The following is a 16,079-nucleotide window of genomic DNA, read 5'->3' as shown; positions in this document are numbered from 1 at the left end:
AAAAAAACAAAACAGGAAATAACAGACTAAAATAAAGTGATGCCTCAACTAATAATAGATTGCTAATGGGGCACTCATCAAATCTACTGGCCAATTGTGTGTGAAGACGGCGCTCTGTGCTGCTCTTAATGGAGCACAACAAATACCTGTGGTGGACAACAAAGCACAAGCATGTACATTGGAGATACATAAACGGCACAATGTTAAGCAGGCGACTTAAGGTGTGTGCATGTGTGTGCGTGTGCGTGTGTGTGTGTGTGTGTGGATGTGTGCGCGTGCGTGTGTGTGTGTTTGTGAGCGTTACACACGGCTCCTGAGCAACAACAGTTGAGCGACTTTATGGCTTCTAATAGGCACCCTGTCAGATGGCATTGTAAATATGCGGCGCCATTGTGCATTCAGAGGTGCGTACATCTCTGCTTCATTTAGCAGACGCGATGACGTGACCAAGTCATTTATTACACATTGCAATCCACCGTTAATATGAGGATAAGGTGCGCCACACGCAAATCTCACTGTGACTCCAAAATTTTCCATGCATGGAGCACATTATCATTTGATTTCCATCCAGATTTCTCAATTAAAATTATACGGGGGTTGCATTTCACTACCTGAGCTTGGGGCAATTTGGAGGTCATTAAGCCCCCTACCTGTATCACTGGAGATGTTTTGGAGGAGAACATCTGGGGTTGAGGAGGCAGAGCATGAAATGAAATGCCCCTAGCTTTCTGCTTTGCCTTTTGTCCACAAGGGCCGAGAGTATTAGAGTGGCAAGCATAGTGAAAGTGGCTTTCTGCAAGCCGCAACAAATTGGCCTGTGATCGGAATTGAAATAGAAAATCGGCCATGAATGCTGGATAGCAAGCACGAGTTGTAAGGTAATTCAGGACTACTGGACACTGGAGTTGTTTTCCTGCAATGTTTCTTTTAATGCCTACGATGAGGAGAGGGTGGTATGTCTCACTGGAAAACACCACAAAGGAAAAACACTTTTCATTGACATCTAAATCCTGTCGACCTGTAAAATTAAGATGTGTTGCTTGAATCCCCCATAAGGGATCAAGATTCTCTATAAAACACTAATTGATTTCCTGTGCCACGCAGTAATAAAGATACCAGGAAGGAATTACTCCCGTGAGAGTTTCTACAATCTAATCTCATTTCTCTATAGATTTTTTTAAATCACCTTTTTTAAACAATGATTGCAATTTTGCCTAATAAACATCACATGGTACAGCACATATCATACGCTCCTGATCAAAATCTTAACACCAGTTGAAAAATTGCAGTGTTGGTTTTAAGTAAAGCTTCAAGATACAAAAAGAAGAAATGGGGGTGAAACAAAAAAAAAAACAAGTATTCATGTGAAATCACATGTTTAAGACCATAGCCCAAAAACACCCATGAAATTCCCGAAAATAGAAATAAAATGTTCAAATAAGTAATGAGTAGCTGCGCCATTCTTGTTAATCAGCTGAAAAATTGGTGTGGGCATGCTTGATGCCAGCGTTTCCAGGAGGCTAGTGGGAATGTTGCTCCAGGTGGTGAAGATGGGTTAACGCAGGGCATCCACTGTCTGGAATTGATGTCCATTTTTGTAAACTTCCCTTGCCATCCGTCCCAAAATGTTCTCAATTGGATTTAGATGAGGAGAACACACAGGATGGTCCAAAAGAGTGGGCTTATTCTTCTGGAAGAAGTCCTTTGTCAGGCGGGCATTGTGAAGTGCAGCCTTGTCCTGTTGAAAAAGCCAATCATCACCACACAGACGAGGGCCTTCAGTCATGAGGGATGCCCCCTGCAACATCTCCACATAGCCAGCAGCCTGCCATTTGACACCCCTGCACAACCTGAAGCTCCATTGTTCCAGTGAAGGATTGTGATGGTGCCCCCTCCACTGGGCCGTGTGGAAAACATCTCAGGTGGGATCTCCTTGTCATGCCAGTAACGTTGGAAGCCATCAGGACCATCAAGGTTACATTTTTTTCTCATCAGAGAATAAAACTTTCTTCCACCTTTCATGTTTGGTGCTCTCATGCAGATTCCAAACAGTCAGTATTGTGGCGTTGACGGAGATGAGGCCTTTGAAGACGTTTTTTCTTCTTAAAAGCCTTCTCTCGCAGATGCCGTCTGATGATTATTGGACTGCACTTGGCACCAGTAACAACCTTCTTCCGTCATGGTCCTGTGTCTTGACAGACAGTCAATCAGATCCTCTGGCGTTTGTTTGGGTCTACCACTTGACTTTTTGGTTCCGTAACTTTCAGGATGTTTGCGTCCAACCTCAGCAGCAATGGCGCCCTGCGAGAGGCCTTGCTTATGCAGCTCAACAATCCCACCGCGTTCAAAGAGAGAAAACTTTTTTGCCTTTGCCATCAAGAGATCACGACAGTGTGAATACCTGATGGAAAATGACATTGAATCCACATTTTTGCCAAGATTTTGCCTTTTAAAGGCTGAGGTCTTTTGATCAGCCTATTTTCCTTTAATGCTTGTTTGCAATACATTCCTTACTCAGAATGTTTTTAGGCTCACTACCATTGCGTCTTTTTGCATATTGAAGCTCTGCTTAGAACCTCCGCTTAGAACCTCCTTAAGATTCAACAGTAGAAAATGTCAATTCTTGCCATTTTTCAACTGGTCTTACAATTTTGATCAGAAGTCAATGTGTTGCATAGCAACTAAACTCACCATGTTCATGGACCACTTCTTGTTTTATTTATGTTTGTAATAAATAAATTCACATCCGTCCATCCATCTTCTTCCGCTGATCGGAGTTCAGGTCACGGGGGTCGCAGACAATGGAAGCTTCCCCATGGAAGCCCAGACTTCCCCCTCCCCGGCTACTTCGTCCAGCTCCTCTCGGCGGTTCCCAGGCCAGTGGAGAGACATAGTCTCTCCAATGTGTCCTGAGTCTTCCCCGAGGCCTCCTACCGGTCCTACTCCGGGTTTCTTCCAGATGACAGTGCTTGTCACCTCATCACAAAGAGCCGAGTCACCTTACGGAGAAAACTCCTTTTGGCCGCTTGTACCCGCGAGCTTGTCCTTTCAACCACTACCCAAAGTTCGGTGAGGGTAGGAACGCTAATCGACCGGTCAATTCGGCTCCCTCTTTACCACAACGGACAGATGCATCAATGCAGACGCCACACCGACCTGAACATGTGAACATATTGGATATCATAATAATATCAGTAATGCTATTACTATACTACTAATGTGCCAGCCTTACACGCAATTCATTATGTCAGCAATGGCTTTGTCAATCTTAATAGTGCCTCATTTGCATAAGAGTATGGCAACTAAGCAACACTATTTGTGTATAAATGTAGCTCTAAATATTATAAATAATTAGTGTGCGCCAAAGGCTGCCAATCCCATTTACGGAAGGGTTCATACAAATGGATTAGTGCGAAAGGGTAAAAATCTCATTAATGGTTTCCCTGGATCTGATTTAGCATTTGTCATTACATTTGGAAGATTGCTGTCTCATGTAAAATGTGCCCTTTGCTTTATGTAATAAGTAATATCTATGCAAAGAAATGTTTTATAGAAGGTTACTGTAGTTCCTACAGCGAACCCACCTTTATGGAGGGAGTGTAACATAAAAACAATCTTTAAAGTAAAATGGAGCGGAGAAATATGACAAATCCTAACACTTAGCGCAAGCTGTGTCTCTTTTCTGTGAATAATAGCATTTCTTAGTTGGAGGATTATGTTATGCTATTTGGTACTCCCATAATGGCTTTCAGCTTGTCAAGTAACTGCAGTTGAAGTCATGCAGTTCTGAAAGATCACTTTCTACTGCAAAAAAAAAAACCCAAACAATTTCTCTATGTTATCATGCTCGTGCAGTGTTGGGATCTCACTGGAGAGTTGCGCAGTGCAAGTTGTATATGAGATGATATGCAGTAATCAGGCCCTTTGAGTCCTTCTGTCTGACTCTCCCCTTCTTTCATTCCTTTGCCCTGCTGCTGGTGCTGCTGGTGCACTCAAGTTATCCAATGTTTGAGCATTGCATCATTCTGTACGGCACGCTTCGGGGGGGAACTGGAAAGAAAGCCCAGTCCTTCAGATTTATCATTGCAGCGAGCTCGATTGTTGCAACGCACAGATCAAATGCTTGTTGACCAGACGGGGACACAGCTACCCATTCATGTGTGCCCACATTTTTCATGATTGGATAATGGAAAATTGCGTTTTGTAACCGAAGAGCGTTTGATGCAGTGGTGCCGTCCTGCCGGTGGGAGGTACTGTAATCTTCCTTTGTTGACCGAGCTAACCAGCAAGATCTCAGACCTGTTGAGAGTCTAAGTCAGGGGTGTCCAACGCTTTTCCAGCGAGAGCCGCATAGTGAAAAATGAAAGGATGCAAGGCGCACTTTGATATTTAGTAAAGCAACACGTGTAGATATGCTAAGAAATTATATATATTTCAAGAACAAAAAATCCATCTCAGTTTTGTCATATAGGCGAAAAAGACTATTTTAAAAAATCGGAGCAGAAAAAATGTGGATCGGCCATCCCTAATTTCAACTTTATGCTACTAAAATGTTTCCTCATGAACTGACATTTTCGTAAAATTAAATTTTTTCTCTTAATATTTGGACTTTATTCGTCTAAAATTACTGCTGATTTTTCCATTTTTGCTGTTGTGTTGTTATTTTTTTTTTGGTTTTTGTTGGGGTTTTTTTTGTTTTCTTGTAAAATTTTTTGGAATGTGCCACCAGCCAATAAAAAAATAGCTAATGTAACTCAGGGTTCCAGTATGCTAACTGATGTGGAAGTTCGGTGTAAATAGAGGATGGTAGCATCAGAATTGACAATTGTTGGTAACCAGAAGCAAAACGAGGAATCGGAACCGGGATTGTTGAAATTTAAACGATGCCCAACCCTACTCGTTAGCTCTGATGAGTGAGACTTGAAACACTTGCTGCCCATCGGAGCTCAACAGCTGCTGCGTTCCATGCAGTCCAGGCAGAAGCTGTAGTCTTTCTACACGTGATCAAACTTACTTTTAGATTTGTCAGATCAAAACACGATCGCTGCGTAAGACTTCAAAATGAGATATTAGCGTCCACTGCACTACCTTCTGAATCTGCATCATAGGAACTGTAGTTCTCTCAGCCATAAATTGGCCGCAAGCCGCAGAGTTGAAAGTGTGTGAAAAAAGTAGTGGCTTATTGTCCTTTGTTTGATTTGAATAACACAATTGTTGCCCAAAGTCAGCTGGGATAGGCTCCAGCATACCCCCGGGACCTTAATGAGGATAAGGGGCATAGAGAATGGATGGATGGAAAAAAACACAATGTTCAAGAAATGTGCAAGAAATCTTCTGCTCCCCTGAAGGAAGAAATTAAATTGCCCACAACATGACTCACTTTTTATTTCAACTTTGAACGCACATAGACGTTAATATCATTTGTGACTGGTCACCAGACCCAGCAGCAGATTTCAAAAATTCTGAAACAAACAGTCCAAAATGTCATAGAACGAGCACGATTTCCTTTTGTGCATAGCGGTCAGAGCATCAAGTGGTCATTAAATTTGGCCTCTTTTGTGTTAACGTTGGGTTGACATCCACCCGAATCCATATTCCATACAGGTACAGCACGAGTATGTCACGGCGAGGCTTAGTTATGCAGCGGAATTTATTGTCTGCAGTGCGGCAGATTACCATTGCTTAACATGCCACACATGAGACTGGAAGAGGCAGCACCTTTCACCGCACTGCATCCTGCTGGCAAAGTCTGTTGAGAAATCTCGAGGCGTGCTGGGAAGCGCGCTCTTTATGCATGGCTTCCTGCGCATCGACACACTCCAGCCACGCAGCGCAAGGGAGTTAAAAAACAGAAGGTGACATTCATGTCTTGAGCATTTCTATGCTCTGATCACTTACTTGACTCGCTTTCCTCCTGTGGTAAGCTGATGTTTTGATATGATGCTCAAATCTGTTTAGTCAGTCAATCGTGAGGCCTTCATTCACTCACAGCATAGTCGCTAACCAGATGTGTATTCATCCTCAAACTCCATTCTATGGTAAAATACAGATTCCGCCTAAATAATTCAATAGCTGTGCAAGTCCAACAGCGGTATCAAGCAGGCAGGCATGAGCCTCAGGATGAATATGAAGGAAAGGCTTTTTTTTAACCAAGCTATAGGCTATGTAACAAAAGACGTAGACTACAAGACATTCTTGCAGAGATGCTAGTAAGACAAGAGTGAGTCTTTTGAAGTTGTTATCTACATACATGCGGCCTCTGTTTCTAACGGCAGGCTCCAGCAGAATAAGAAAGCTTCAGTGTACCGTGGGCGATCCTTGTGGCAAAACACTGTGGGTTTTTGCCCGTGTGATGCCAACCGCCCGGGGTTAAGCAAGAAGCAAAATGTTCTAAAAGTTTATTAAATCAACCCTGGGTGTCTCTGCTCTGATCTTATCTGTAGGTAATTATAGAGCCGCCTACAGCTGAAACAGGGTGGCGGTTGTATTTTTTTTTTTTTTGCATTAACACATCATTGTAGTTGCATCTCATAGTACTTTACAACTTTAATTTTCCCATCACGTCGCTGTCATTTTATCACAGCGGTGTCACATCTGTCCCGTCGAGGGAGAGGTTACTTTAGAGGTGCAAAGTAGCTCACCTAACCTTTCCTTTTCTTTCATTTCTCTCTCACTTGAAGGATTTGAAGCAATTTAAATAATAAAAGTCACTCCGTGCACTTGTTCTGTCAAGGAATTCCCATATTGAATTCCCATGCCTGGCGAGACTTTTTGTGGAGTTACAAAATCTTTGATATTTTATTGTAAACACAGATGCTGCCGGAGAGCGCATTAAAGATTTTTCGCCTCTATGTATGATTTTGTGGTCAATTCTAACAGGCAGTCACTTTATATTGTAACGCTAGTTCTATTACTTTAAAGTGTGTCCCTTTTCAACTCAATATGGGACACGTACTTTTGTTTCTAAATACGGGACGATTCAGTTTTTCAAGGGCCAGTTGACAAGATCTGGTTAGATTTACGTCCTAGAACACTCATAGAGGCATTGATCAGTGCATATTAGAATTAGAGAGCACCTAATGGCTTCAGTCTATTGGAAAGTTTGAATTTCAGTGTACTGGACATTTGTTTTCCACTTTCGAATTTTAGCATTATTCCAAGTGACCCCACCGCACGTCAACATTTCTTCCATGTGGCAATGCCTTCCATTGTGGCGTGACTTGCCAGATTCAGATAGAGCAGTGTTGTCCTGTGCGCTGAAAAACATGGCACCGAACTTTCCTTGCAGCTGAAGTAATGCTCTGCACCTTTAATTGTTGAGGGCCGTTCATCTTTAACGACAATAGCAGCATAGCGGGAAGGAAGAAGCAGTCGTGTTTCACAAAAGAAGCGATTTAGTCCCGGAGGCAATCCATAAACGTGCATTGCAGGGACAGCAGGAATGTGCCGAGAGGAATCACACCGGGTGAAAGGCTTACAGCCGTTCAAATACTAATGCATGTTTGTGTTTTCCTCTTTCATTGCAAAAATAAATGTGCATATTGCATGTGTCCTTCACTATTATTACATTTAAGTGGACATGATGTTCTCTTAATGGAAAGCGATTCTAAGAAAAGGAACAAGGACATAAAAGCATTAAAAGAATGTGGACATATTGCACACGCACGTTCTTTCTGTTTACAGCAGACATGTCCAAAGTGCGGCCCAGGGGCCATTTTTATTAGGATCTGCTGTATTTTTATTATGATTAAACAAGAAAAAAATCAGAAAATATTTTTAGCAAATATAAAAGAAAAAAGTGAGAAACAAAAAATGAAATTTCAAATTTGGAGGAATTAGGTTGGGTAAAAGTAATAACATGATGATAATGAAGTCAAAATATTATGACAATAATATAAAAAGGTTAAAATATTTGTAAAAAAAAACCCAAACAAAACACGAAAACAAGCAAAAAGTGCATACTGCTGTAATTTCCGGTGTATGACGTGGCTACTTTATGGCTAAAAACTGCATTTCCCATGATGCTTAGATTGCAGGGTCAGACAGTAGTGAGGTGGACGAGTGGAACAGAAGCCTCATTTTGAAGTCTTCTGCAGCGATCTCTGACACATCTTTGGTAAGTTTGATCAAGTGTGGAATTACTACAGCTTCTGTTTGGACAGCTTGGACCGCCAACCATTCACTATCACAACGGGTTTTGAAAGGCTGGACTGCTGCGCGATGAAGAGGGTAGCTCAAGCGAGAAAACAAGAGTGATAAGGAAAGCGAGAGAGAGAGACTGACAAAATGTGCGACGAAGGAATCATGAGGCTGTTTCATTGTGATGCTGAAGAAGACGACTTCAGTGGTTTTAGTTCCCAGGAGGAGCATGAGGACGCCGATGAACGACTTTTCTCTAGGTTATTGTTTAACTAGGCATCATACATGCACTGTTCGAAATAGTCATCTTACGCACACTGTTTGGCATTGTTTGGGAAAAAAGCATTTATTTAAAAACTCTTTCTGTGTACTAAATATCCCATGCTACAACTGCAGCTTATATATGTACAAACCTTTTTTTTTTTTTACAGTTATCCATCTTTCCCCATTTGGCGTCAAAACTTCTTTAAAAAGTATGCCTCTAGCTCTGTTTCTTCACACGTCCAAGTCTTCTGAAGAAGCAGAACTGCTGCATGAAAACATTGCCACTGATGGGTCAACGGTTTCGCTTATTAAAATAGAATACAAATGGCAACAGACAAGTTGTTATCAAATCAAAGCGTGTTCCTTAAGTCCCACTAAAAAGAGATACTGTATGCATACGTAAGGGTGCTTTACAACTACAAACTCTCTTAATTGCATTTCGTTCCGATGAGAGCTCCACAAATGTTGAACCTGGATTAGCAAGCGTGTAGGCAACAAGCTGTGAGGAAGCAGGCGACTGCCTTCAAACAAGTCGCCGTGAAGATGGGATGTAAAATTCTGACAAACACGCAGAGAGAGCTAGCATCCGCATCCTCGTCGTCTTCACCCCTGACAGGCTTCCCCATGCATGAATTCAAAGCTGCTGAAATCATGTCTGGATTCATTTTCATCTGACACGCGTCACGTAGATGAGCGGAGTGTTTTCACTGTACTGTGCCCGCTGGAAGATGTTTGGCAATCAGCCTGTGACATCTGTTTGAGCCGGCCGCAACACCACCGGGACCGATTTGGCATTTTTGACACCCACTTTCAAATGTAGGTGCTAATTGTGTGAATTAAAACAGTCACTTCACTTGCTTATGTCTTAATGAAAGTGCAAATTAAAAACGATAAAAGGAGAGAAGCGGAAGAGTTTATGGAGGTTCAGCTTTGGTGGTGACATTGCATCAGATTCTGTAATATGTTCGCTGTCGGTGCGCTTTCTCTACCCTCGGGGAGGATTTGCAAATTGGAAAATTGGGAGGAATCACAGAAAAGGGGGGGGGGATTTTGTTCTATTTTCATTTGTCAGGAGGAAACAGAAAAAGCCTCTCAGCCATTTGCTGTGGGAGAGAACGGGGGTGGAGCGGGATGGGGTGCATGAAGTTGGACTCACACCGAGACAAACTCCCCAGTCTTTATTGTCTTCAACACATTTTACACCCATTTCATCATACTTAACATACAAAAGAAGTGTTTACCTCGCAAAATATGAAAAAGGGGGTGGCGCTGGCTCAGGAGGCAGAGCAGGTCGTCCAGAAATCGGAAGTTTGGTGTTTGGAGCTTCGCTCCCTCCAGTTGCAGGAAGCTAAATAGCTAGTCAACAAGAGTTGTGGTTGCTGACTCTCAGGGAAAACACAGCCCCCTCGCGTTTTGGGAGAGACTTGCAAGTCTCAAATTCAATCTAACGCTAATCTCATGAAACATCTCTCAACAGGATTCCCAAGATGAGAAGAGGGGAGATAATGAATGAATGAATCACACAATAGATTAAAATTTATTTATTAATTTTGCCGGTCTTAATATATTGCCATGTGCATGCGTGTCCGTTTTCCTTGTCTCTTTCCTCCTAACAGGCAAGAAGAAAGTTCACTCTGTGCATTGGTGTCAGCACCTTGGCACGTTTGTCCCATAGAACAACAGCATGAACGGAGCGAGCCGTTTTGTCAGTCATTCAGTCTCTTTGTCTCGGTGGGTGGAGGCGGGGTCACAAGCATACACACGAAGGGCAGAAGAGTGTAACGTAGCAGAAATTTAATGAGTAGATTGCAATTTTTCTTTTCTCCTCTTGTTCTCAGGCCAGACACACGATAGATTAATACTTTATTTTACTTTTTTTTTTTTATAAATTAATACTTTATAGAGGGTTGCGATAACTGTTATATATACAGTATACTCTGTGTATGTTCATTCTGGGCTCTTTGTCCATCTTCCTTGCCAATGTTGAGTCTAAAGAACCAGGAAGAAAGGCTAAAGAGAAGCAATAGCGTTTACTGTACACATTTTCAAAGTAAGTTCCCCTTATTTTGTTGTTAATGCCGGTGTTTTTTGACCAGATGCTAATGAGAGACCCTGGCAGTTATTTGCTTTTGTAGACCCACTTACTATAGTAAGGGCACCTTTGCAGCGGGGCAGGATGCAGGCGGACACATCGAACCAAACCGCTTACAGGAACATTCCCCACCACTCCTGTGTCACAGCATTCTGTGACGCACGTCAAGGGCTCTTTTGCCACCCACAATTAGACATTCTTCCCTCACTGATGGCGACTTTAACCATGCAGTGATTTAACGTCCCAGCCTGTTCCCAATACCCGCCCGCGCCAGCCTGCTGCAGATGGGCCACATGCAGTGTCTCCGTATCGCCCCCTGTGTGGCTCAAGCATGACGGCATGTGCACGTGCAAGGCTTCGGGGCAGATGGGACGTGTCTGATATCTCTCATTCAACGTAATAAGATGAGAACTCGGCCCGTCTGCTGGCAAGAGACACGGTGCCCACTCGCACGGGAGGGATCTTTCCCCTCTTCAAAGATAATGAGATGACAACGAATTCGGCTATCATTAAATGGAGGCAGGCTTCCGAGTGGGAAGGATGGCAGGGGGGGAACAGTCAACGCCTCGCCACTGTGGTAGTGATGTGCAGATCGATACTGAAATATCGATAATACCGATACCAGCTGTTAATGCTCTAAAATCGATTCACACATCAAAATTTTGATGCTTTTAATACTTCCGTCATTTGAGGTAATGGTTGTCTGAAACGTTTGTCTGTTAAACAGAGCGATGTGTGAATTGTGAATCAAGTTTTCATTCTTATAATAGTTCCTAATAATTCATCATTGATTTTAATTGTTTCTTATTTTACTTCTTTTCTTTTTTGTATCGTTTAATTATTTAAATTAATAATTGATTGTATCCGTTATGCTATGATATGAAATACACAACTTTTAAAAATTTACCATACACTTTAGGTGAATGTGAACAAAGTATCCGTATCGGATCGGTATCACCAATAGCTTGAATTTTACTCAGTAACTGATTGGAAACAAACAAAGTGGTATCACACATCACTTTGCGGCCTTTGATCAGTGTCATGTCTTTTGTGGTCTCATGTAACAAAATGTGTAAATAAGTTCAGAGTTGGCAAGTAAAGGTAAGTAAAAAATTTTTGTTTTAAATCTAGGGTTAAAAGGTTAAATTGAGACATCTTCTCCAAAAAGGACCGTTTCAGTGACAGCAAGTGTGAGTGCTCTTCTCGCCACTAGACAATCTTTGACGTTTTTTTTCCTCCCTTGGTGAAGCACAAGCTAGCAACGGCAGAAAATAAGTCTGAAAAAGCTCACAAACACGTTGTTTTTGCTCTAAAACGTCTGAGCCTAGGGGTATTTTAGTCTTTGTGAGTCTCTTTGTGTACAAATCACCTTAAATAGCCACTGCAAATGTTCCTGAATTATTGCTTTTGTTTGTAAACTGGATGGTGTGCTGTTAATAATGTATTGTGTTGTAGCTAGCAACTTGTATTTAGCATATGAAATGTACATTTATGGATAGTAACTGCATTTTTTTTTTTGTATGTTACAGTTAGCACACGCGGACATGCACGGCAAAGAAAGCTTCACTAAAGCAAGAAAAGTAAGAGTTTTCTTTATTGTTTGGCTGGCTGTGTAGCAGCATACAGTCACGTGGTGTGAGGACAGCGCATTCTAGTGATATTTCGCGAACGAATCGGCTCTAAGAGCCGGCTCTTTGAAATGAACGACAGGAGCCGGTTCGCATCTGGTCAAGATGTGTCCCGCTGTGTTAATCACATGCTGTGGTGCTCTTAGAGTGGATTCGTTCGTGAGAAATTTTCATGAAGAGATTTGACCTAATTTGTCTTTTGAAATGAGTCTTTGTTTTTATTATATAACAGTATATTATAAGATATTTTTGTAGCTGTTCATTGAGGTTTAAATAAATCCACTTAATTAATAAACATTTCATATAATGCATTTTTTATATTGGTAATTCATTTTACACAGTCCATAATTTGGTAATAAACTTGGGAAGCGAAAGTTCCGGCTCTTTTTAGTGAGCCGCACCTGCACAACCGGCCCTCTAAAAAGAGCCGAAATTTCCATCACGAGCACATTCAGCTCTGAAAAGCAATGGTCGTTCTTTGCATGTGGACGGATGAAAGCTGCGGCTAAAAGGCTAGTCTTTCTTTTGCAGCTATCTAGATACACAGAACCTGCCTGAGTGTTTAGCCAAACGGGAGCATGTGTTATTCAAAATGTACCCTGCCCGCGCCACATAAAACAAAAAAATGGTAGTGTAAAATTGATTTGCCATCAGCCAAGAAGAGCAGAGGTATTTTTTTGTTTGCAAGACATCAAAAGTGCTGTGTTAATGGCTTTACTTACGTTGGCATGACAAGAAAATCTTTTTGGATGTTGACATTTTGTAGGAGCACTTGTAAGAAGGACCTCCCTTGTCTTTTGTCCCTGCAGTGATAATGATCCCTTACATGCACTTTCTTTTTTGTGACATAGAAACCTTTTTTCCCCCCAGGATTTTTTTTGAGTGCTTTTAGATTATTTTTTGGAGGGGGGGGGGGATATGCCTATAAAGTCACACAAAAAACAGGTCACATCGTCATCATGCGTGGTTCCGTGTGGAATGTCGGCAACTCCACAAGAGTTTTGCTTTCATGTCCGGTAGACATCAACGAAAAACAAATTTTTCCCAGAGGAAATAATATAAATCCAATTTTGTTCCAGACACCCAAAAATATTGGCAAAAATCAATTTTATAGAGAATATTTACAGTTTTCCATGCAAAAAACAATGTGAAAAAATTCTGAATTACAAATGCATGGAAGTTATTGTTGATGCGAACTTCCCGTACATCCTGGAAGGATCAAATCCAACAGTGTTTCTCACCTTCTTTAGCAAATTGCTGGCACTCTTAGCGTTCTTTGGCCCCATGGCGGTTTATTAGTCACAGTCAACATAAAATGCATGGCCTGTGAGTCAGCAACTCACAGGGCAGGGGGTGTCCAAAGTGATGAAGTATATAATTTAACAAGAAAACTAAAAAAAAAAAAAAATAGAAAAATCAGCAGTAATATTACGAGAATAAAGTCAAAATATTAAAAGAAAGTTGTAATTTAACGAGAAAAAGTGGTAATTTTGGAAGAATAATATAATAATATAACACAAGCTATTGTTGGGGCAAGCTAAGACTTAACTCTGAACCTCCGCCGTCACTTCCTGCTCTTTACGCAGCTGTCCGCCCGCCACTAAGGTCCCCTAGGGAACACATTTACTGTGACACAGGAGTTTTATTTACATCTTAAATAGCTTATTTACTCTTATACCCTAATATATTGGGTAATACGAGTGTAAAGCCATTTAAAGCTGCCATTACAATGCACTGATGAAACACTGCAGGAAGGAAGCTGTCCAGAAAATAAAACAACAAGGAACTGCTACGTGTCAGTCTGCGTTATCTTATTTATGTCTAATATGTCTTATTTTCTGTGATTGCGTCTACTCTGCTGGGAAATACAAATACAAACTAAAGGTGACTTTAAGGGTGTTATTTCATGTCTGGAGGGCTCGAATAATGTTACAAACCATATTTACAAGATCGTGAACAGGTTTTCTATGCCATAACTACGAAAATATTCCATATATTAATACTGAATCCTGCTTCATGGAAATTCACTTGTGGGAATTCTGTTCTGGCTGCACAGTAGAATATAGCTAAATCAGCAATAAGTTGAACGGTATGTGTAAGTAAAGATATGTTTAATATTCATGTGACTAAGAGACTTCATTCTCAGGCAAATGCAGTAATGTTCTGATGAAAATGTTTGATTTTTAAGTCACGATACCACATTTTTAAACTTGCATGACTATTAAGTATGTTAAAAAGCCTGACGCGTGAAGTCGACTCACCTTTACCACTTCCTAAAATGCTATGCCTCTGTCACGCATCTTTGCACGTTTTATATACAGTGGTTAACTTCTTCTTACACGTGTGTAAGAAGTTTAAATTCTACCAGTTCCAGTTTGTTTCTAATGTAGAAACTTACATCAGACTCCTTCAAAGATAGTCCGTTTATTTCCCTTAAATGAAGCATTTAAATAAATACAACACAATAATGGTCATTTCTCGTGCACCACTCTTATCTGCCTGGCTAGTTTTCAACTACAGATTACACAACAATGATTTAAAGGTTCAAAAATATGCCTCAACAACCTCACGAGACAAACTATTAATATAAAACAGCTCGCAATTCATTTTGTCACCGTGCCTCTTTGTCACGTCAACTTTCATCTCTGCAGCTCACTGTCACACAAAATAAACAAACGGAGACAAAAGAGATAACAACAAAAAAAAATCTGTGCAACACAGCTCCAAAATAGAACGATCTGTCTGCTTTTGTCACGCAATTACACACGATTGTTCATGTGTGATACCACAATCCCTTTAAAACCTTACGAATCATCTTTCCAGTCTTGCAGGCTTCTTCTTCTTCTTCTTAAACCCCCTGCAAGATGTTCATTTGAAGGAAAAGAGAAGACACCTCAGGATCCCATTTGCCTTCATCATCAAGTCTTAATCATTCTGCAGGGTTATTAGCTCAAGTATTCGTCCTCTGCTTTCTTTAATGTCACTTGACGGTTATTTTAAAGAGTGTAGAGCTGTATTAGAAGACGCTTGTGTGCCACTGAGGCCTCTGCGGTGCAACAGCACCCTCTCTTGATTATTTATGATATGATTATGTTGCCATGAAGGAGCATGAACAGGGATAGTGCTGATGTACAGTACATTCATTTGTTATGTAGTAGGGCGGAGCAATCACTAGTTCATCCTTGTCTTATAAATCTGCACAGTTCTGTAAAGACTGCACTAAAAAAATATATTCTTTATTTAACAATAGCACAGTGTTAGCAGTTAAATGACATTTGTGGCGCCCTATATGGGTTGTGGTCAAAATGCTGTGGAAATGCTAGCAGGCATGTAACACAGCTATCCTTACGAATTTTATCATCATTGGACAAATGCTCAATGACTTAAGGGTACATTTGTCCCATGGTAGCCTTGTTTTTCAACCAATGTTGCTCAAATTTTTATTATGTTCTTCTCAGTCCCGCCCAGCGATTGACTAGCGACCAGTCCAGGGTGTACCCCGCCCCTCTCCTCAAAACAGCTGGGATAGGCTCCAGCATGCCCTCGTGACCCTAGTGAGGACAAAGCGGCATAGAAGATCTTCTCAGTCCCCTAAAGGTGTGTACCAAATTGTGTGGTCGTTTGACTAAGCACCTAAAGTTATTGTGTGTGATTTGTTAAGCACAATGAGCTGTGTGAGAAATTTCAAGTCACACTGGTTTATGGGGTTAAACTTCAGGATTTAATAGTGTTACCATGTCGGGTAAAGTTGATCCCTACATAACTTGACATTTACACCCAATCTCACTCACGGTGCAGCCAAAAATAAGACAACAATGATACTACTTTGTTTAGATTTATAACCCATGTGGTATGCTGGGTAACTTGCTGTTGGGGAAGTGTGCACATGGGCTTCCCAGCATACCTTGCGGCTCATCAGTTAGTGTAAAACAGTATTGTTTTGCATGTAAATTAGT

General features: G+C 41.2%; 1 long non-coding RNA gene across 1 annotated transcript; it reads left to right on the top strand.

Moving 5' to 3' along the window:
* The first annotated feature begins 11,753 nt into the window (after positions 1 to 11,753).
* Positions 11,754 to 15,719, top strand: LOC129189983 (uncharacterized). Its single transcript, XR_008572909.1, has 3 exons — positions 11,754 to 11,839; positions 12,025 to 12,075; positions 15,582 to 15,719. It is a non-coding gene; the product is annotated as an uncharacterized LOC129189983 (long non-coding RNA).
* The last annotated feature ends 360 nt before the right edge of the window (positions 15,720 to 16,079 follow it).

This window comes from Dunckerocampus dactyliophorus, chromosome 11 (genome assembly GCF_027744805.1).
Source record: "Dunckerocampus dactyliophorus isolate RoL2022-P2 chromosome 11, RoL_Ddac_1.1, whole genome shotgun sequence".
Classification (NCBI taxonomy): Eukaryota; Metazoa; Chordata; class Actinopteri; order Syngnathiformes; family Syngnathidae; genus Dunckerocampus; species Dunckerocampus dactyliophorus.
Note: the sequence above shows the minus strand (reverse complement) of the source record. Positions and strands in the feature narration are given on the sequence as shown.